At 36.2% G+C, this 21,771-nt stretch overlaps 1 long non-coding RNA gene across 1 annotated transcript in view; it reads left to right on the top strand.

The window, feature by feature from the left end:
* The first annotated feature begins 14,415 nt into the window (after nt 1–14,415).
* The window catches only part of LOC107311359, a 57,673-nt gene continuing 50,317 nt past the window's right edge, over nt 14,416–21,771 (top strand). The window contains exons 1-3 of the long non-coding RNA XR_001554018.2: nt 14,416–14,465; nt 16,047–16,141; nt 20,456–20,579. This is a non-coding gene — a long non-coding RNA (uncharacterized LOC107311359). The remainder of the gene's footprint in view (nt 14,466–16,046; nt 16,142–20,455; nt 20,580–21,771) is intronic.

Consider the following 21,771-nt stretch of genomic DNA (forward strand, 5'->3'; position numbering starts at 1 on the left):
CTCACGCCACAAAGAAAACTGGGGGGATGATGAGCCCAAATCTGGCTTTCACACCATTTTACGTAGATTACTGAGTCATGAAGGTAATAAGACCTCATGATAAGTATTGATAAAGAAAGTCTGCTTGAATTTTGAACTTGGCTGCTTCACAAAATCCCTTAACCACTCGTGAGGTTTTGTGAGGAAAACCCCTTGCTCAAAATTCAAACCAAGACAGAAAGTGCATTGCTGGAAAGAAGGAAAAATCAAACCCAATTTTAGTTCTCTGTTTATACTATAGCTTGGTATATATCTGGCTGATTAGTTTTCAGATACTGGCATAAAGTGGGACAATGGACCAGAGATGCATGTAACCCAGCTCTCTCTCATGGGCTCGCTGGACTCTGAGGAGAAAGTGCGCTGATCTTTATAGAGATTGGTATGCTCCTCTCTCAGACCTGTGTGTACATACAGGACTTCTATGCAAAAATAAATACCTTATGATGTCAGCGATAAACAGATTATGCAGGTAAATATTGCAAAGAAATTATTATTTTTAATGCACAGTTTGAACTGTGCAGCCTAAATGACAGTGGAAAAGTGCATGTAATTGTAATTGTAGAATACTAATTTAACAGCAGAATAACATGAAAAGAAAAGGCTATGGCAGGTAGAAATGGTATGGTCAGACGTGTGAGAAACTTCTCTCTAAATATGATCTTGCTTTCTGGGTGTCATTGTATAAGTGGATTTGGTAGTAACCAATAATCCCTGTTCCCACTGCAGGGCTTTTTGGGTGGTTGTTTTGGTTTGGGGGTTGTTTTTTTTCTTTTTCTTTTTTTTTTTTTTCTTTTTCTTTTTGAATGTACAACTGTAATCCTTTGTAGGACTATATAGTAAGTACTTTCAAGAGACAACGTTGCACTAATTTGTATTGTGTTCCCTTTGAAACATGTTCTAACCCCAAAGACAACTAGTTAGCATGGTGCAAACAGCATTTCATACAGGGGCTTATTTATTCTCACTCTTCAGCCACCTGGGTTAAGATCTTTCCATTTCAAATCTGGTTGTGCAGTCTTGGAGCACAGCTAATTAATAATAAATGGCTAACTTAGGTGGCTACATTTGGCAGGGATTTTTTTTTTTCTCACCTATTAAAATCTATGACTAGATTTTTCAAGCTGTTTTTTTAAAACCACTTACTGTGATTTTCAAAGCACAATTTATTCTATTTTATTTCCTTTTTGGTATTTTAATTTTTTCTCTCCAGGCCATAACTTACTGACTTGAAACCTATTTTCAGCCTTGTATACTCCGTAATGAAAAATGCTATGCTTGATTCAATGGAATAATGCTTCCTCATCCACTTAAGTAAACTTCCTTATTTCTTTGGCTCTGACATTCTTATTTTATTAAGATTTCACCCTGAATCTGTTGGAAAGTTTTGATCTGTAAAGTACCATCATTCACTTCCTTCAACAGGAGGCCATTACTGTAAAATCACTGTTTATCCAACATAACTGTTACATCATGATATTTTATTGCATATAAATACAAAATATTTTCTGTTTTTCTTTTCCTCAGAGGAAGGTGTTTATTATTCAGTGAACATACAGAATCTAAACTTAAATACACGGTCCAGTTTCCTGCTCTCTTTTCATCTTTTAACACAGTTGCAAGATGCAAACAACTCTGTAGTGTTTGCCATAGAGGCAGTTTAGGCATTATTTTGGCACTGACTCATTTGGTTTTCCCTTCTGTAACATGAAGCATCTGAGTTTCTGAAAAGTTTCTTGAGTAATTTGTGAAAAACTATAAAACATATTAACTATCTTTGAAACCTGAGCCTTTTGCAAGTTCATTCAGAATTCATCATGATAATGCTGAGAAGAGAACAAGGACTGAAAAACCAAATTGTTTGTGGAATATGAAGAATTGGTAGCAATCTGTATTTCACATAGAATTTGTGAATTAAATCTTGCATAAACCAAACAGTAACTGGATTGCCACTGAGGAAAGATCTCTTCTTGGAGATCCCTCCTGTGTGGAATTTTCCCCTGTGAGTGTAGGATCTTCAGAGATGGGTGAACAGTCCTTTTTCCTTCCCTTGTAACACCTTTCTGTTTGCATTAGTCCCTCTGTCATTGTACCTCTTTTATTGCCTTTCCACTGAGCTAATCTTTCTGATTGTCACATTAACCTTCCTCAAAAAATAAAACAAAGTAAAAAAAAAAAAAAAAAAAAATTTTTTTTTTTTTAAATTGTTATAATAGTTATTATGGCAGAGTGGTCAAATTTCCCCCCAGAATACATAAAGCTAAGCTTTGAGTTGCAGAGTGAAATGCAGCTTCAAAATTTCATATTTCCATTTTCCATTTCAGCAGTTCTACCCTGGTATGTCTGAGGTTGGTGGGGAATATGGAACTGACTCAGGGATATCACTCCCTGGTGCAAAGAGCCTATACAGTCATTTACACTAAGTCATATTGATGCTTGAGGGCAGTGGCTATTAGAAACGCTGCCACTCTAAAGTTGGAAGTATTTTGTATCCACTTTGTATAGACAGAAACAAAAAAGGACATCAGGGATCAAGTCGAGTGTTCTGTAATATCTCCTGGTATATGCCTTATTATTAAACTGCACTAGGAATGAGCAATTCTGTTAATGCAGGAAGACATTTAGTTTGAAGAAAATACACGAACTCTTTAGAAAATACTACAAAGTGAAAATTACATGTTTAATACTAAAGATAATTAGGAAATTCATAGGAACACAAATAGTTTAGGTGTAACTTTAGAACTGGAAACAAGCATACAGATGTTCTCTGTGGGACGTTATGCTAAAGTGAACTGAATGATCATTGTGTCTAAACATTTCTTAATTCATTAATTAGCTGCTGCAGTTGCCAGAAATTTACTAAGAAAATGCAGAGAGAAGAATTAAAACAGCTGATTAAATTAAGGAATTACTTAGAAGCACAACAAATCTCAAGTAGCACCTCACGGATTTTGAGCTTACAAGTCAGTAGAAGGTTTGTGGTTCACAGTTGTTTCCTATAGCAAACTGTTTGGCACAGTTATCTCATCTCTCTGAATAAGGTGTCCTGCAAACAAGAGAGATCTTGGAAAAGTCAAGAAACACAAAGGAGTTCACTTTACCAAATGGGATTTGTTCTATTTTTAAAAGCAACCAAATGAACACAACAGTTTTTGACTGAAAATTCTTTCTCCAATTTCTGGGAGTGGAATGATAAGGTTAATTGTATTTCAGATAAAAAAAATAGACTCGTGGTGAGGAAGAATTAAATCTCATGGAAGAGGTGAAATTTGTAGTTAACTTCTGCAGTACTAGCTAAAGTTCTCAGACAAAAGTGCTATCAAAGAGATTCCCCAAGAGCTAAGGCACTGCAGTAAATAAAACACTAATAATAGTAATCTCTCTGGAAAGGGATTGTTACAATATTCAATCCTAATGTGCGTACACTGCTTACAATACTTTACATGAATACTGGGATTCTTGTAGATTGACAATAAAGTAGTCCTCAGAATTATGAGTAATTATTAATTACACAAAGATTTTTTTTTTTTTCAGTTCCTTCTAAAAGCTGACTTTACATCTGGTGGAGCATAAACTTTGTCCCAGTTGGTCTCAGACAGTGCCTTAGTCAGTGGCATTTGTGAATGTAGCAGTTTCACCTAGAGGTAGTGAGTGTTAGAGTCAAAGAAGATGAGCTTACCATTTTTGAAATTGTTTTTAGGGGGCATTTGGATTCAGGTTCTTGAACTTATAGCAGATAAATAATCTTCAGAATGGGCATTCCTTGTAACTCAGTGGTAGTACTACTGTACCCTGCCCGAGAGCACGTGCACTATCATTGAGATAAACAGCCTGCCAATGTTATGAATGTGTAAGGACTTTATAAAATCATAGATAAAGACTGATTAGATTAAACAGTGGAGTAATTCTTGATAATTTAGCAGAAAATTGTAATACACGATATAGAGTTCACTACTTTTATTTAAAAATTAAAATAACTCAATGTAAAGAGATTTATTTCAATATTTGTGATATTTCAGAGAAGAAAAACACAATGCTATTGTTGAGAAGAGGCATGTTGTGATAACTGAGAGACAGATGGCAGGAATACCACCATAAATGTTCATCAGGATTAGGCTAACACTTAATAGAGCACATGATTCAGTTTCTGACAGTGACAAATAATATGAAGCTGACCATTTCTGTCTGCCCATTCTTCTCATTCCTAAGGGTCCACTACCATTGAATTAGGAATGCTGGAGGCTACATTCTTGCTTGTTCCACTTGCTATCTGTTTATTCTGTTATGCAGAAATTTTAACCCAAGATGCCATCTGTTGTCCTCAGTCTCCCCTGGCAACAAGTGCCCAAGGCTGTATAAAGTTGTTCTTCATCTGTTCAGACTTACCTGAGTAAAACCCATTGTCTCTGTATTCTTATACTGTGAGATTTAGTGAATCACTTAATACCACCTGCATGATTTTCTTGGTCAAGCCTACCCTCAGCTGTCTACTCCAAACAATATTTCAGTATTTCAGGATTTTCAGATTTTGTTATTATTATTATTAATGTAAAACAACTTTTGTGTGGCTGGATCATATACTTGCAGGGATGGAGCATCCACAGCCTCCTTGGGCAACCTGTTCCAGTGTGTCATCATCTTATTAAATGACTGCCTAATTTTTCTTAATTTAAAATGAACACATGGCATCTCAAAACCCCAAATATCAGTTTCAGAACAGTTCATTGGGTCCTATAGTTCTTTTCTCTGTAGAATGCCTGAAAAACACAGATGTTGTGTAACATGTGAATATTAAGCAGGTAAGATGAAAAGTCTCCCTCCAATCCCATAGCCAGGCTATTTGTTCTAGTGGAGAATTAAAAAAAAAAAAAAAAAAAAAAGCAGGAACAATTCCCAAGGGCTTTCACATGTGTAATCACATGCAGCCAGTTCAAAACATTGCTGACAGCATATTCATCCTCAAAGTCACAACGGTACAGATAGTGACATTAATCTGTTGCATGTTGGAACTTGTCATTTCCCTGCTTTCTTGAAGGAGTGAGCAAGTAGCCAGCTAGTTGCCTCATTCTGAATAGGGGAAAGAAAAGTTGAGGGTACCGAACCTTTGAAGAGATTGTAACATTTTAGCAAATGCTTCTTGGGAGTGAGATGAGAATGAAGAACTGTTCTTCATCTCAGTACTGGCCAGGTGAAAATGCATTTATTGCATTCAAGTGTGGACTTGTTGCTTCACATTTCCTGGAGGCGAGCAGGGATAAAACGAACAGACAAGAGTTTTTTGGTTTTTTTTTGAAACATTCCAGTCATTCAGGGAGAAGGTTGTACTGATACTGCCCCCTGAAACTGAATAACTTCGGGCTTTTTCCTCCTTGGTCTTCCAAAGGTATTTGGGGTTTCTTCAAGGCACAGTGCACCCAGCAGAGCAGAGCAGAATGAGGAACAGGGCTGCACTGACCCCAAAAGACCCACTGCAAGATATAACTCAGCCCAAAAGCAAAATGTCCAAAAATGTGGATGAAGAACACATTGAAATCTTATTTATATATAGGGTGACTAGCTATGTTTTTTGTCTTTTTTTATATAACCTATTTAAAAGGAAAGTGTTTTTCCAGTCGATTTTACAAAGGGGGAGATTACAGTGATATAATTATCTGTTTCTATTTCTTCCAACGCTCTCTACATGTTAATATTTTAATGTCTGTAATTTTCATAAAAAAAGGATGTGCAGCATGCCATCTCATCTCCCACAGACTTGAATTCTCTCTAGCCTTCATGAACTGCCTTTGTGCACTCCCCAGCAATAAAGGTTTTTCTCAATATGGCAGCATGAATCACTGTTGATGAGCATAGCTAATAATGTCAGATTCACAGAAGGCAGAAGCAACGTCTCTTATTTTACTGGTGTCCTCAGGACATGGTTCAGCAACAGGATAAGAGTGAAAAAGATGTAAAAACTAGGCATGCTGCTGAGCATAGTAAGGACAAAAAAATAAAGCAAAATCTCAGAACAGATTTGAGGATGTCCAAATATTAGTCCTATAAATGCACCCCATGCTGTCAAAATAGAGAACAAAAGGATATTCATTTCTTCATAGTCTCCTCTTCCTTCTTGCCACATATGTTGTACCACTGTGTTGTGCTAACCATCCGTATGGCTCCAGAAATAGAAAGATATGCTTACCAGCATCCTGCAATAACACACCACCTCAAAAGATAGTAAAAAACACGATGCAGACCTGAACTCTGCACATGTACACAAAAAAGACAGAAACAAGCAACCAAGATCACTGCTGAAAGTTTGAAAGTATAAATTCAGCTGTGAATCAGCACTTAGCCAACATTTGAGAAGACTAGGCTGCTTTTTTACATGAACAATTATTAGTCTCAAGTATATAAATCCAAGGTTCGGTAGTTCAGATGCTACTTATGGTTTTTTTTTCAATCCAGAAGACTAGCCTGAATTAATAAATGTGGGGTAGAGATGCATTACTGAAACCAAAACCAGAAAGGTTCTCCTATAAACAAACAAAGCAAAACAACAACAACAACAACAAAAGCAGAAAATTTAATATTTCCAGTCTGAGAAGTGTTGTTACAAATTGTATGTGAATTCCTTTGGGAATTAAACTTTTGAAAGTCAAATGCAAAATGTAATTTTCCTACCTAATGCAGGTAAGTTTTCCTGTAGATGGAGCTTATGGGAGTAATAATTATATAAGAATATTTAATGTAAAAAAAAAATTCTGCTATTTGGGTTTTTTGGGATATTTGTTTATTTATTTGCCAAATTTATTGCTTTAATAGGACACCACATTGTTTGGTGATGCTTTTTTACATCAGAAGGATATTAAAAACATCATTTATTCACTTAATCTTTGCTGTTGTTTTTTCCTTAACTTCATTTTGAGAAATAAAATTTCTCTTTCGTGTTGGTAGTATTAAAAAAATAAGTACTTGGTTTTCTTTTCAAGCTTGCCAACTTACCAGTTTGGCTAGATGTCAAGCATTCTTGTGTTTATAAAGAAAAATAAAGGAGAAATCAAAATAAATTCAGTTTATTCACAACTTTTATGCAAAAGCTGTAATAATGTGCTTCTGAAATTATTGTATTAATTGAGAAAGCATTAATGCTAACAGCAATTTGCATAAATTTTGCAGCAAGTATTTTGCCAATTCAGAATTATAACTTGCCTTCAAAATAATGGCCTTTTAGAATCTAGTGTAATGTTCTTTGGAATCAAAGTGAGTTTCTGAAATGCAGTAAGTTCTATTTCTTGTGTATCAAAAAGCATAAGAACTGACATCTGAGAAACTACAACCTTCCCTTTCACAGATATTCCAGTAATAAATAAAAATATGATATATTTTTAACCAGAATGTATTTTTCTCATCAGAAGCTAACACTTACATGTTTTATCTGCACTCTTATTCCTGACACTGGAAATGTCTGATCCTTTAGATATTTGATTCTCAAGGAATCAAGCTGGCTCATATCCAGCTTTTAACTACCAGAACCCAAAAGTCCTCCTCTACAGGGCTGTTCTTAATGAGTTCTTCTCCCAGCTTTACGCTTGTCCTTGTTGGATTTCATTAAGTTCTTGTGGACCCTCTTTTCAAGCTTGCCCGGACACTTTTGGATGTCATCCTTTTTTTCTATTGAATCAACTGCGCTGCTCAGCTTGGTGTCATCAGCAAACTTGCTGATAGTACACTGAATCTCACTATTTAGGTCACTGATAGATGATGTAAAAGAGTAAAGCTACCTACATTTTACAGATAATGTCTTTACAACAACAAATCTTTATTTACATGGGAAGTCAATGGGTTTTTTGTTTGTTTGTTTGTTTTCCACTGACTTAGCTACCATATAAATAGTCATTTCTAGAAAACATTCTTGAGTGGTACTGTGTACCATTTTATTTGGAGGAGCATCTGTGAGATTAAATTTAGAAATTACTACAGGTTTACTGGAAGTTAAAGTGAAATCCATGCCTTGAAGTTCATTACAGACTGTGGTGTTTTTTGAAAAGTGAGATTCTGTTGAGTTTTTAGCTGGTGTCTGCCAGGAGGCCCACCATGGCCATGCTGTATCACAAGGCATTCAGCCTTCTCAGAAGCGTCTCCATTCTTTCTACATCCTTCATTCAGTTCATGCAAAAACCCCAACAGTACCAGCAACAAACTCCTGAAATTTATACCTGACTTAATTAGGAGGCCCAATGGCTCTGGCACCGCAGTATTTTGCCCTGCTTCAGTCTAAATGGGTGCAGGTGGTTTGAAGGAACTCCAAGCAGTAGACTAAAAGCTGCAACACTCTCTCAGTGACTAAGAAAATAGAACAAAGGCTGGTACATCTTTGCTTCATTTGTTTTATGAGGTATAATCTGATATGGTATCCTGTCTGTCTGATAGTGTGACCTGTAAGGTACCTTTTACACCATACCTTGTGTGATAATTTCCCAAGATTTGCAGGATACGCTGCAATGTGTAAAAATTAAATGTGTGCATTTATATGCAGTATATAAATTTCCCATCAAACTGACGTAGAAATAATCTTCCAAAAAAAATACCAGTGCAATTTTTGTTGGCAGTACACAATGCATTTCACTTATCTCTGTAGGTGAGTAAAATAAGCACTTACATAATACTTTTGTGATTTGCACTACCTGCTGCATTTCAGCCTTTCTTAATGAAACACTTTACCTGAAAGTGGAGAATTGGAGGTACTAGAAATTGGTGAAAAATAACAACCTCAGCGCATCATGAGTTTAACTTCTTCATTTGAAATGTAAGCTAAATGGACACTGTTCTGATATCTTTTTTTGTGCCTGAGATGATCCCTGCTGACTTCTTCTGACTTGTATGCTATCATCACCGCAGCATTTCAGTGAACCACAAAGGGTAGATATTACAGCTCAGGCAAAGCAAGCTTGCGGTATTGACATACACATACTCCCAGACTCAGAGCCAGAAATGACAGGAGATCACCTGGGAGCTCTCTGTACTCTCTCTCAGTGAACTATTGTTCACTGGTATTAAAAGTATCAAAGAGGAAGGATCCATGAGAAATAAAACGTTTTTCAAAACTTCTGAAATGTTTTCCTCTGCTTTCTTTTCCCTAAAGGACTGAAAGCAACCACATTAAAATTTAAATCAGGATCATTTCACTTTGTGTGCACCTTCACATTACTGTATCCTTCAACCTTGGCTGCTCAAAGGCAGTTTGGAACGTAAATCACATTGATTTCAAAGAAACACAGGCACCAAAATAGCTTTGCAGATCTAGACCTCAATGCTTTTTCAGCAGCTCTGTTTGAAATGGATGGAAAGAGGTGGAAAGAGGCCACTACAAAAAACAGAATCTCAGATGGTTTAAATGAGCATTGCTAAACTGTTGTCAGTTCACCTATTTACACCAAAAGAAAATGTGATCCTTTTTAACATGAACTGAGTCTTCAACACTAAGCAGAATTTACTGCTTTCACTATACAGAGAAGAAGTAAGAAAGCCACACAAGGAGGAGTGAGAAAAATTTATTGTTTTAAGATAGCTTCATTATGAAAAACCAAGTCTTATAGAATTGGACCTCATTATAATGTTTCCAAAAGCAAACAAGTGCAATTAGATTGGTAACAACCTGTCATTTTAAGTAAGATTCTTTATCCCTTTCTACACTCTATCTGATGCTTAAACATTACAAAAATTCTCAAAGAAGCATTACAAAATCTGTTTCCATTGCTGTGGAAAGCCTCAAATGTAACAGCTGGTAATACAATACTGTATTACTTTTCACTCACATTTACATTTTAAGAAAATAATTGTCTCAATTACATCATACAATTGAAATAATGTTTTCTAGTTTTCCAAAAGTAATGAATTTATTATAGACATTTTATTAGTCTCCAGTTAGCACCTAAAAGCCTGTTGCAATAGGGACCCTGGGATTAAATTGTAAATGAGTAGTTGAACAGTTCACAGCACTCATCTGGGAAAGGGTGATCTTCATTAATTACTTTTTTAAACCTTGTGAAACAGAAAGTGTAGAGATCTGGGTCCAGAGGGAATGCAGCATTCTGCATACTTCACCTATTTTTAAATGAGCTAATTTATAACAGATAATTCAGCAGGCAAGCTGTAAAAGTGAGATTTGCACTGCAAGTTGTTTTGTGAATAAATTCTTTATGGTTTTTTTTGGTTGGTTAGTTGTTTATTTTTTGTCATGACACTCTCATAAACAGTGATGTGTTAATAACACAGAAATCTTTCACCACCATTCATTATGTTGGCATTGCCCTGGTTTTATGGGGAAGCTGTAGATATTCTCACAGAGAATGTGGTAATTTGATTAAAAAGTTACTAAATCCAACAAGATTTTTAACTTATGTGGTTTCCAGATAAAGAAACAATACAGATTATAAAACTGTTTTATATAATGACTCCTGCAGTTAGAGGCGCTAGCAGGAAGCAGTCCACCAGGTTCCCTATGTTACAGGGCCCACTGTTGCATCTGCCCAGGGAGAACTGACACTATGAGGAGGGATTCCTGCTCCTCTTCCATGCTGTTTCCCAACAGAAATGAAACATTTGTGTTTTTTAAGTTCATTTTAGTTAATGATACAGAATGCTTGTAGAAGGATTAAATACACTGCAAGTTAGATTTACAACTGGATGTGTTAGCAAGTAAAGGTTTCTGGCCAAGAATCTTAAAGAAAGTCATCTTTGTGTTCCAGTCTTTCAGTATAAAATATATGTCTGGCAGTATAATAATATTGGATACCTTGTCTTTGTTGGCTCTTCTGAATTTGAAGCTGTGAGTTGAAAGTGACATAATGTATGGATCAAGGATAAGTGAAAGGAATCCAGCATTAACAGGAGCTTGGAGATAATAAAAATGGCAGCAAGTAATCTGGCTCAAAGGAAATGGCAATTGTTTCACAGTTATTTACAGGAGTGTATTGTCTTCAGCATCCCAGATGTTAAGTTCCCCCCTACAGATGGCAATGGGAACTCCCTCACCATGATACACAATGGCTTCTTGTTTATAATCATACAGCTCAATGATATAAGTCAAGTAGTATGTTTTAATTTCTTTGCTAAGTATTTTGGAAGCGGTGTATTACATTAGTGAAAATACATTGTAGAATAATGGTTGGACTTGATGATCTTCCAATTTAAACAATTCTGTGATTATATGGAGCTGCCACTGGTAAGAAGAGCAATGCTATGCCTCTTGTGTACTTCTTGAGATTCTAAAAAAACCTAGAGCTTATAAACCATCAGATACCTATTGAGTAGCATCTGATTGGGAAGATAGAAAGAAGTAACTCCAAATAACTGAACAAGTTCCTCTCACATGCAGATATCCCTGTAGCCAGCTTAGTTACTCATCAGATTTGACTTCAAACTCTTTGAGGCTCTTTGACTATTTCCCAGGACTGCATCGCTTTACAAGGCAATAAGGCCTTCTGAATAGCAAGCATACATCTCTTTCCTCCATTTGCATTGTGTTATCCTGTGCTGAAAGGTTACTTTTCCAATTTTGTGAGTTGTACATACACATAGTATTTGTACACCACTGCTAAGCTTCCTCCCAAGTGCCTTTACTTAGGAGAGTCACAGACTAACTACATGGAAAGAGCCTTGAAGTTCATCTTCCTTATGCCTTCACTTGCATAAAACTATTCCCAGTAGCATATAAGTGCTCTGCTCAGTTCAATTAAAAAAAAAATAAAAAAAAAAAATAAAAAAAACATGCAATAAGATTTCTGTTCCTTCCCTTGAGAAGCTATTTCACAGTCTTAACAGAGCAGCATGTCCCTTGGTCCTTATGAGTGAAAAAGTCTGTTCAAAGTGAGGAGCACAGTTCCACCCTCACACAGGGTTTGCTTTTTCCAGTTCTATTTGCTTCCTAACTGGTTTTCTCAGTGAAATAGCAGAAGGATCTTTGTTGCAACAAGAGAAAAAGTCCTCTAGGATTATGGCTGCCCTGGTAGAGTACTTCCTGGGAATGCCTGGAGTGGGTGAAACAAAGCAAGCAGCAATGAGCAGGTGGCCAAAAGTCAGCACACCTTAACCATTCTTTTCTCCAGAATTGTATGCAGGAAAGAAACAAAGTAAAACTGAGATAACTAAACAAAAATGGAGGTGATTAATAGAATTCTGTACTGTAGCTCCTAGAACTGTGAAGCAGCCTCCTACCGTTACCATACTGGGGCAGCCCAGGGTCTTCTCTAAGTTAAAGTGGTAGCTGTAACTACCACTACCAGGTTGCTGGTTTCAAAGACACCTCATTCACCCCAGCTGACAAGCCAACAAGGGCTAACAGCCCACTTACTGAAGACCTAAGTGTCCCCACAACAAGTCATAAATGTCTCCACAATCATCATTCAGAAGCCTTTCCTCTTAACACCTCAGTTTCTCTCTCTTCCTGTCTGCAGTAACTCCTCCTAGGCCACAGACACTCTTCATTTCTGGATCCTTCTCAGTTCTCTCTGTCCTGTTTTCCACATTGCAGACACTGTTCTTGCCAGCTCTATCTGCCTCAGATTTTCTCCCCCAGAGCATTTCTGCACCAGCAGCGGCTGAACCACTGCTATCAGGACTCGCCGATGTTGCATCACCATTGCTGAGGCTGTGGAGTGGCTAAGCAGTAGGATTATGCCAGCAACCGAGTTCCCTGAATTCAGGTAGATCTGTCCAAGAACAAAATTACTACAGCCAGCGATCTGTTGATTTTATCAGATCTAAATACGTATATATAATATAATGCAAAACAGGCACTTATGTAAGAAAACTATTCAGATGTTCCAAATATTAATTTCACAGTGAAATCTTTCTACTAGATAGATGTGTACCTGTGCTGAAAATTGCCGAGAAGTTCTTCACCTTCTGTAGATTAACTGTCCCTTTAGCAAATGGTGAAATTCAACTCTATGTTTCAAGAAATATGAGTTAAAATTCAGCTCCTAAATTGAAGTGTATATCAAGCTGATAGATGTAGCTGCAGATAACTCACATAAGAACTTGTGGTTTTCTGACATAAGTAACTCTGAGTTTATGTCAGTAAATGTGAGAACTGTCCTGAAGAAAATACTGTAGCTCATCTCTAACTTTGATGTACTTGACTGTCACTTGCACTCAGCTGTTCTTCCATATCAGCCAAGATCGATCGATCTGTCTGTCTGTCTGTCTATCTATCTATCTATCTATCTATCTATCTATCTATCTATCTATCTATCTATATTCTTTGAATAAGTGAGTGAAACTTCAGTCTTAGTAATAAATACATAGGTTGCTCTGAAAGTAAAGCCCTTGTGTGCATGTGCGTGCATGCATGTGTATATATAGAGATACATAAACAAAATTATTTATATTCTTCTTGAAGTCAGGTTTAAGAAGGAGGATATTTTTTCTCTCAGTTTTGGAGCCTTAGACACAACAACCCTCTCAGCTTTGCTAATTAGTCTTGCCCCAGCTGCTGACTCCACAGGTGATAAGATGCTCTGCTTCTCAGCTAGGAAATACAGCTTCTGTAATAGCAAAAAGTTTCCATATGTGAGAGTCTTAAAGACTTTATTGGGAGGTTTAAAATAAGTTCTGGGGACCATGCTGTGTAACTCGCTATGTGAGAATATCGGAACTTTGAAAGCTTTTGCAGTAGAAAATGAGAAAGTTTTTCTCCAAACCAAGATATTAAGGGAGGCTTGATTAGTGTATATATATGCATATATACATGTATATGTGTGTATGTATAGGGTGTGTATATATATATAGGGAATATATACATATATATGTGTGTCTGTATACTTTAACTGGGGTAAACAACATTATAAGACACAATCCCTGAAGACCTAACAGTGATGGGACAGCTGATAGGTGGTGACAGCTCATTACACTGCTCAAAGATGCAACCTTCCAACAAGTGTTTCTTCCTCCCAGTGAAAGCTTTCCCCCCATATTGTTTCTTGGGTTTGCTTCAGATTGCTGTGGTCTCCCTTTTCTTCTACTAGAATATTAGACATGGAGAATTTATGGTAAAAAATTGCTAGTTTCATAGAATATCAAGGATAAACAGATGTCAAAAAAGTTGTCTGGCCCATTCATGTGCATCAAGGCACACTCTATACCTCTGGTGATTAATGTGCTGGGCAAATTAATCAGAGCTCAAAGAATATCACCAAAGATATTTGTCATCACTCCTAAAGGGTATTGTATAGAAACTGTTGAGTCATGGCCTGAACCACTGATTGAGCACCTGAAGAAAGGATTTGGTCAGCCCTGGGAGCACAGGTGAAGGCAACTCAGGGGTGGAGCCTGGTTGCACCTCCCTTAGACCCTATTTAAGGGCTGATTTTCACCAGGGAGAGATCTCTGCTTGGAGATCCTTCCTTTGTGGAATTTTCTATGTGAGCCAAGATATTCGGAGATCTGTGAGCCCTTTTACTTTGTAATGCCATTCTATTGTTCCACTTCCTTTGTCATTATGCCTGCTGTATCACCATTTCATTACTTTGACCTTTCTGATTGTTACAGGTATAGATGGTACCAACATCAGGGTTTCCTTTTATGTCACAATTTCTGAACTATTAACCGTTCTTCTTGTTTTACTTTTCTATTAGGTAATAAATTCTTCTCAGAATTGCGTTACTTCTTAAAAAGCAGTACCCAAAGTTATCTGCAGCACTCTTACTGAAGCCTTACCCATTCTGAATAGTGAAGAGTTACCTCAGTTATTTTTGTGTGCTACTGTTTCTGTATTCAAGTAGAGTTCTTGCCTTTCTCACAAGTGTAAAGTTATAGACTCTTACTTAGTCTCCTAGTCAAACTCTTAGATCTTTTCCTGTGGAACTAGTACTCCTACAGTTAACCCCTTTTATAATTTTGCTTATCAAGTTATTTCTTTCTAGGTGAGGTTTCTTTCTTGTCCATATTGAGTAACATGTAAAACATTTTTTTTTTTTTTCAAAGCAAATTATCTGAATTGGTTTGAATTCTATCCCACATCTACAGTACAGAGAAGTTTGAAAAAACTCTCCTGGAAAACAGTTATCAATGGATTTTGATAAAAATCTAAACACCTACTGACTGCAAAACTAGAGAAAGTTGTGTTTATAGAATCCGAGACAAATTAAAAGGAGAGGAAAAAAAAAAAAAAAAAAAAAAAGATGGTGTAAAAGACCACCACTTTGAACCTGTACCCTGCCATCATTCTTTGTTTCTGTATATAATATTCGATTTTTCCTATTTTTCTTCTTTTGCTGTTCTTCTTTTTATTTTTTGTTGTTTTTCTGATGTTGCTTTTTATGGTCAAATTTTACTCCAGCATCATTTATTACGATTGATGTGATTTTGATGGGCCAAAGAGGTGTCTCGCTAAAAGATTGCCGAGTTCTTTTTGAATAGTGTTGCACTTAAGGCAGAGGGAGGGGAAATTATATATGTTGAACGTAAGCCAAACCAACTGCAAACAATATATCTGAGAGAGATTCAATTGACTGGACTGAACAGAAAAAATGAAATAATGAAAGTATTTCATCAAAAGTTGAAAGCAGTTTATTAATCATGCTATGCCAGATGCTGTCGGACATTGGAGAAGAGATTGAAGGTGCAGGCATTTTTGAATTGATCTTACTACATTAGAAAATCTTCTTAAAAATAAAAGCAAGCAGAACCTACGGGAAGAGACTGCTACTATAAGAAGGGAGCTTAATGTGTTGCTTTGAAGGATTAACAACATTCTTAATGAAAAGCACAAGGTGGAGATTCTATGGAGGAAACAGCCATAAACATGATAGAGTAATATCCCCTCAGCTTACAGAGTAAGCCCCCAGGAGCACTGGCCAAGCTAACTGAAATTAAAGCAGCCATTACACATTTTTGACAGTATTATGTATTACTCCCAGATAAACAAAGCTCATCTCAACGACATCAACAGCAAATTAGAGTTCTCTGCTTTCATATAATGATTGTAGTCCTTTTTTCCTTCTCCTTTTTTTCTTTTCTTGCTGCAGCTCCCTACTTATGTGAGATTCCAGCAAAAGCAAATCTCCAGGGCTAGATGGGTATGAAGATGTCCATTTCAGTAAAGCCTTAAAGCAGTTGAAAGGTAATTGCTCCATTTCTGACTTTCTTTTAAAAATAATTTTTAAAAAAAATCGTGGCAGTATTTATCATTTACCTACATGATGACTTTTCTTATCTGTCATATAAAAATACCTGCCCTTCTGAACTAAGTTTTCTTTAGTGTATCATGTAGAAAAAGATAAAACCTTACAAGGATATCAGGTCCATTTCTTATAAATACTTATAAATAATTGTTAATTACAAACAAACAAAAAAAATCATTACCTACTACAAAAGGGAAGAGACAAGCAGAAAAAATCTGAATGAAAGCATCAGTTCAGCATTTTAAATTGATTAGTGAGGAAGTGTACCTTTTCTTATAATGGAATGAGAATGGCATAACTTGACAAAATGGTCATATTTTAGAAGCAGATATAATTGGGTTGTTTGTCTGAGTTTTAGTACACTCCTGGGTGAGTAGATGATGTAGGAGATGCAAACAAATATATGAAAAACAGCAGGGGCTTATTTGAACAAGTAATAGTTTAAATGTTATAAATAATTTCCAGTATTGATTTGAAAAGTTGTTACAGGCTGAATGGTTAATATAACCTGTGCATACTGTCAGATCGTAATGAGAAGTAGATGAAATTTATAAATTGCAGAAAAAAACAGGGTCCTCTCCAGGTGCTTTTACAGGTATTGTCATGGCTACAAAAGGACAAGAAATGACAATCACCAGACACTGGTATAAACAAGGAGAAATAATAGTTTTCCCACTCAAAAAAAAGTTTTTGAGAAATAAGTTTGATAGTTTTCATTTATTTGCTAACACAGTATTCTAGATTCTCTACCCTCCATAAAAGAGGATGAACCTTGAGTGTCATTTGTGTTAATAAAAAGGTTTTCATCAGCTCTCAGATTTTCAGCAAAAGACAGATGCAGCACTAAATATTTTTTCCTAATGATATAGATTATTAAATTGAGAAAAGATAAGTATCAAATATAAAAAATTTCAGAACTTTTATATTAGGAGCTTAAATCCTGCAGAAAAGCTACGCGGACATAGCATCTCACTTTGCAAATCAATCAGTGCTTCAGAAATTTTCTCTCAAGTATTATCCATCTTTCCCTTAGCTTTCATATTTACACAAGGAGATGGAAGGATGAGAAAAATCAGAAGGCTGTCTTTTTGTGGATTCGGTTTGTTCTTTTAAAAGGAAAAGATGACATATGGAAGTAATGACCTCTCTTTCAGGGCTCATTCTTCCAGTTAATAATTTCTAACTAGCACAAGCAAAATTATCTGCTGGGAAAGGAAAGTACTAGAAGCTGGGCACGTTGAGCATCCCTCATTTCCTCTCTCTTATATTGCATCACTTTGGAGCTTTTAGATGTCCAGTTTCACATTTTGTAGTTTACAACTGGAAAAGAGAATGCCACATGCTCAGTAATGTCTTAAAAATAGCTTTCCATTATTCCGGGCCCAGTCCTGTCATCAAGACTGTAGGAACACATTAATACAATCCCTTAATTATTGTGTATTCACTATTAACTTTGTGGTGGAGTATTATTATTTCTTACTCCATTACTTCTATGGAATACATAAAAGAGCTCTAATTTGACACATTTCCCAATTTCCCAATTTGAATAGCTCTGTGAATATGAAAATACAGATGGGATTCCACTCTGTCAGTTTGCAGATATTCTGTATTTCCCCTCTGTGAATAAAAGACACCAAACCCAAATGCTGTTCTTTTGGTTAAACTCAAGATGGAGTTGAGCAGGTGCTTTTACAGGTCTTCTTAGCTCACATGCTTGGCCAGCAGCTGATCCTGGCAAGACCCTTTGCTTTCCACCTCTAAAGATCTTGTATAGCTCTACCAGATGGAGAACAGAAGTTTAAAGTGAAGAGGAAAGTAGGTATGATTAGTTTTTCAAACCACATATTTTCTTCAGACCAAAACCACTCTAGTCTTTTTCAAAGCTGAGATTCAGTTGTTCGCAATTTCTTTTTTATTCTCACTTAAGGGAGAAGGAAAAAGGACCTACCATGTAATTCACATGGATGAATTCAGTAATGGTATATGTGGTACTGAAATATATTCACACTTTCAAATTACCTGAGGACAGAAGAGGCCTCTGTGGAAACCCAAAGGCTAAGGTTTCTTTGGAAGCTCGTATTGTTGCAAAGCCTTTTTTGCTCTCCTGTGTACTTATTTCAAGGAATAGGAACCTTATCAAACTTAAGAAGGAAGAGAGGAAACAGAAGAAAGAGCAAGGTAAATGTGAGCAAATAGATGCAAGTGCCACCTACACAAGCGGATTGTTAAAACAGAATGTTACTTGTTAAAGCACTTGAAGAGAGTGGCGTTGCACAGATGAGGAAAACAAACAAACAAACAACAAACAATCCCAGAACTGGAACTACAAAGGAATTTCTCTCCTGAGGAAGTGAGGTTTTTCAGATTGCTTTTTTTCAGTTACTTGTACCACTGTGCACATTTTAGGCTGAGGAGAGGAGGGGCTTGGTTCTGCAAGAGCCCTAATTTTCCTGCTTCATCACCCAGTTTACATCAGGTTGTTCCTCTCCCAAATTCTTACTCTTTTTCTCTGCCAACAAATGTAGTATCCAAAACTTCTGTTTTCATTTTTCCTGCCCCAAACCACTTCTCTATCTCCAGTGCAAACACCACACATGAAGCAGGTGAGAAAGTCTGTTCTTATGCCATGCAGCATGGATTTCACTGTGGACTGCTCTTGCTGAAGCCACTTATTTCTGGGAACCTACTGAAGCCCATTAAGGAAAAGACTAATCTTCCATGTGTATCTCTTAATGCAGTTTTCTCATAAAATGAGCTAACGGAATCAGATAGTAAAAATAGGATGTCTTCTACATCAGTTTTCATATGATGAATGATTTTTATCCAAAGTCATTATTTTTGTTCTTTGTTGGAAATAGTTTGCCTACTTTGACAATTAAATGTAAAATGGACTACTGTACATGCATTATATTTAAAAATGCTTCTAAAATGGCTTTAGCTCATGTGCTTAAAATCTATGTAAAGATTGTATCAAGTTCCTATTTTATTAAGATATTTTATTTAAAAATTTTTGCAGCAAATATTCATATTCTAAAGCACTAAATTGTAGTTTTGAAGATGGTTCCAGTTCAGAGAAATACATTTGTAACTTTATTAACCTCCTACAGAAAGACCACCGTAACTGGTTAAGGCAGTATTTTAGAAACCTGTTGCCATTTAGTTCAAATATGATCACTGAAATCCTAACTATAATTAGGATTTGGTCTTGCATTTATTTCTCTTCCATACATATGTTTTGCATTTCTCTTAGCCTGGATAACAAGCATAGACTTCTGAGTTTCAAATTCTCATTTGCTGATTTAGTCCAAAGATTTTGTGCTTACATTGTAAAACAGTTTTTCTTTTAATTCTCTTTCCATTAGGATGTTTAAAGAAAGGAAATACTTCTGTGGTTCTAGATTCCATTAAAGGTTAAATTTATCCAAATAGTTAACCAAAACTGACATGTTCCCATTAAAGCTTTGAACGTGCTTCTAGAATTATTTATGTTTCATTTGCTCTCTTCATTGTACAGCTTGGAGTTCTCCAGGTTGTCCTCAAAATCCTCAATATTGAAATGGGTAGAAAAGTCAGAACAATTATATTAACTAATGAATTCCTGCTTAAAAGAAGAAATAAACAAAAAAGCCTTCAAATGATAAAAATAGCTTGATATCCATTTCCCTTTTTTTTCCCAAAAGGTGGCTCTTTTCAGGACCGCCCCCAGCCTTCTTTATGCAGTGTGCTCTATATTTAATGAAGTTGCGCTTGTAGTTTCTACTGTCATATTTTCTCTTGTCCTGCCCCCAGTGTCTGCAGACATCTTTTAGCTACCAATGGTATGACAGATCAGGAATGAGACAAATTCATAGTGGTGTTTGTTTGTTTTGCAGCACAAGTGAAAATAAGCACATAAGTTTGATTTCTGAATTAGTCCCATTTATACTACTGCAATTAGACATGGGTATTTTTAATAGCATCTATTATGAGAGCATCAAAGCATTTTATGTCATGAAAGATCTATCAAATGGCTAGAAGGAAGATCTTTCTCCTCTTGTTCTTTTAATCTTGTTTGTTCAAATAAAGTAAGCTGCTGGCAGATTTGTTTATATTCCATTTGGCTATTATTTGGCACACGCCTTTTTCAGTAGAAGCATTTTGCTGATCACAATTAAACTGGGAAGATTCGGGCTTAAACAGGTCTGTTATGGAACTCTATTCAAAAAAACCCTTTTTTTCCCCTCACCTCATCATGTTTTCTTCTAATTTTACAGCAGGATGTAAGCTGGACTCCATCAGGCCCCATCTTCACTGAAGGATAGGAAATATGGATGTGAAAACAGAGATTATAAGATAATGAAGGTCTTGACTGGCTTGCAAGTCTGATTGGCAACCAAGGTAGGTGCCAAGCATATGTATCACAAACTAATGCTGGCTAGTACTGGCATGCTCTGTGGAGGATCCGTACAATACATTAGACACAGCTGGCATCTACCCCAACATTAACTATAAGTAATATGCTTATTTACTGTTTCACAAGGGAAAACATTACTTGAAAACTCTTTACTGGAAAACACTTCAATTTTGTGGAGAACTGCCTAACATTTTCATGTAGGTATAGGACACATAAATGAGAAGTCCTGGGGTATATATTAGATTCGTACTGACCTGTAATTTGTGAAGATTCAGGACTTTAATGTTCAGATTTATGAAGTTTTGTTAGACTTTTATTATGGTGGTAAGAACCTGATATGCATCTCATGGAAGCAAGTAGTTTTCTAAAAATAAAGAAGTTTCTTCCGTTTTGTGAATGGTTTCCCATTTTTCCTCCAAAACAATGCAAATTTTATCTTTATCTCATTGGATTTGAATTTACATTTGAAGATACTTTTGAAATATGATGTTGATAATCAGCAAGATTCACATTTCTGCTAATTCTCCTCTTTAAGGAGAAAAAGGCATTCAACCAATCTCTTTTTGATTCCTGTTTTTTTTCTTCATTAAGTGGCTCAGCTTCTATTTTACTATAACTTATTTTATAATGTAGCAACTGCTTTTGGTTCAGTATGGTAACTAAATACAGGACTCATGAAGAGGATTAGACCTTGAGTTTTCAGTAGTGAGATGTCAACATTTGGCACCTGTTCACCCAGGGGAATTTGTAAACCCATATTTGGCACTTATTGCTTGGGGGAGGGGGACAGTGTGAGCATGTAGAAGCACATACACAGAAGCCAGCAAACTGGCTGCAAAATCAGGTACTGCTAGCCCATAAGAAATTGGAGAAGAATGGGGACTAAAGAATTTTTCCTAAGAAGTGCTCTTTCTAATTTTGGACTGGTTAGAAATTACACCTCTTTCACAGCCATGAATCCTTTCTTAGACTGAAATCTTCCCCACCCAGAAACGGAGGAGGGAAAAGTGGCTGTTTTTCTCCTTCCCTCAAACCTAAGTTTTTAAAATTCATTGAGTAGGTAAAGATTCAGAGTGATTAAAAAACATGTAATCTCATCTATCTGTTAAAAGCAAAGGGAACTTTCTGAGGAAGGAAATTTGTTCAAATTTCTACTGCAGATTGGGCAAAGGCATG

The sequence above is a fragment of the Coturnix japonica genome, chromosome 3, assembly GCF_001577835.2.
Source record: "Coturnix japonica isolate 7356 chromosome 3, Coturnix japonica 2.1, whole genome shotgun sequence".
Taxonomy (NCBI): Eukaryota; Metazoa; Chordata; class Aves; order Galliformes; family Phasianidae; genus Coturnix; species Coturnix japonica.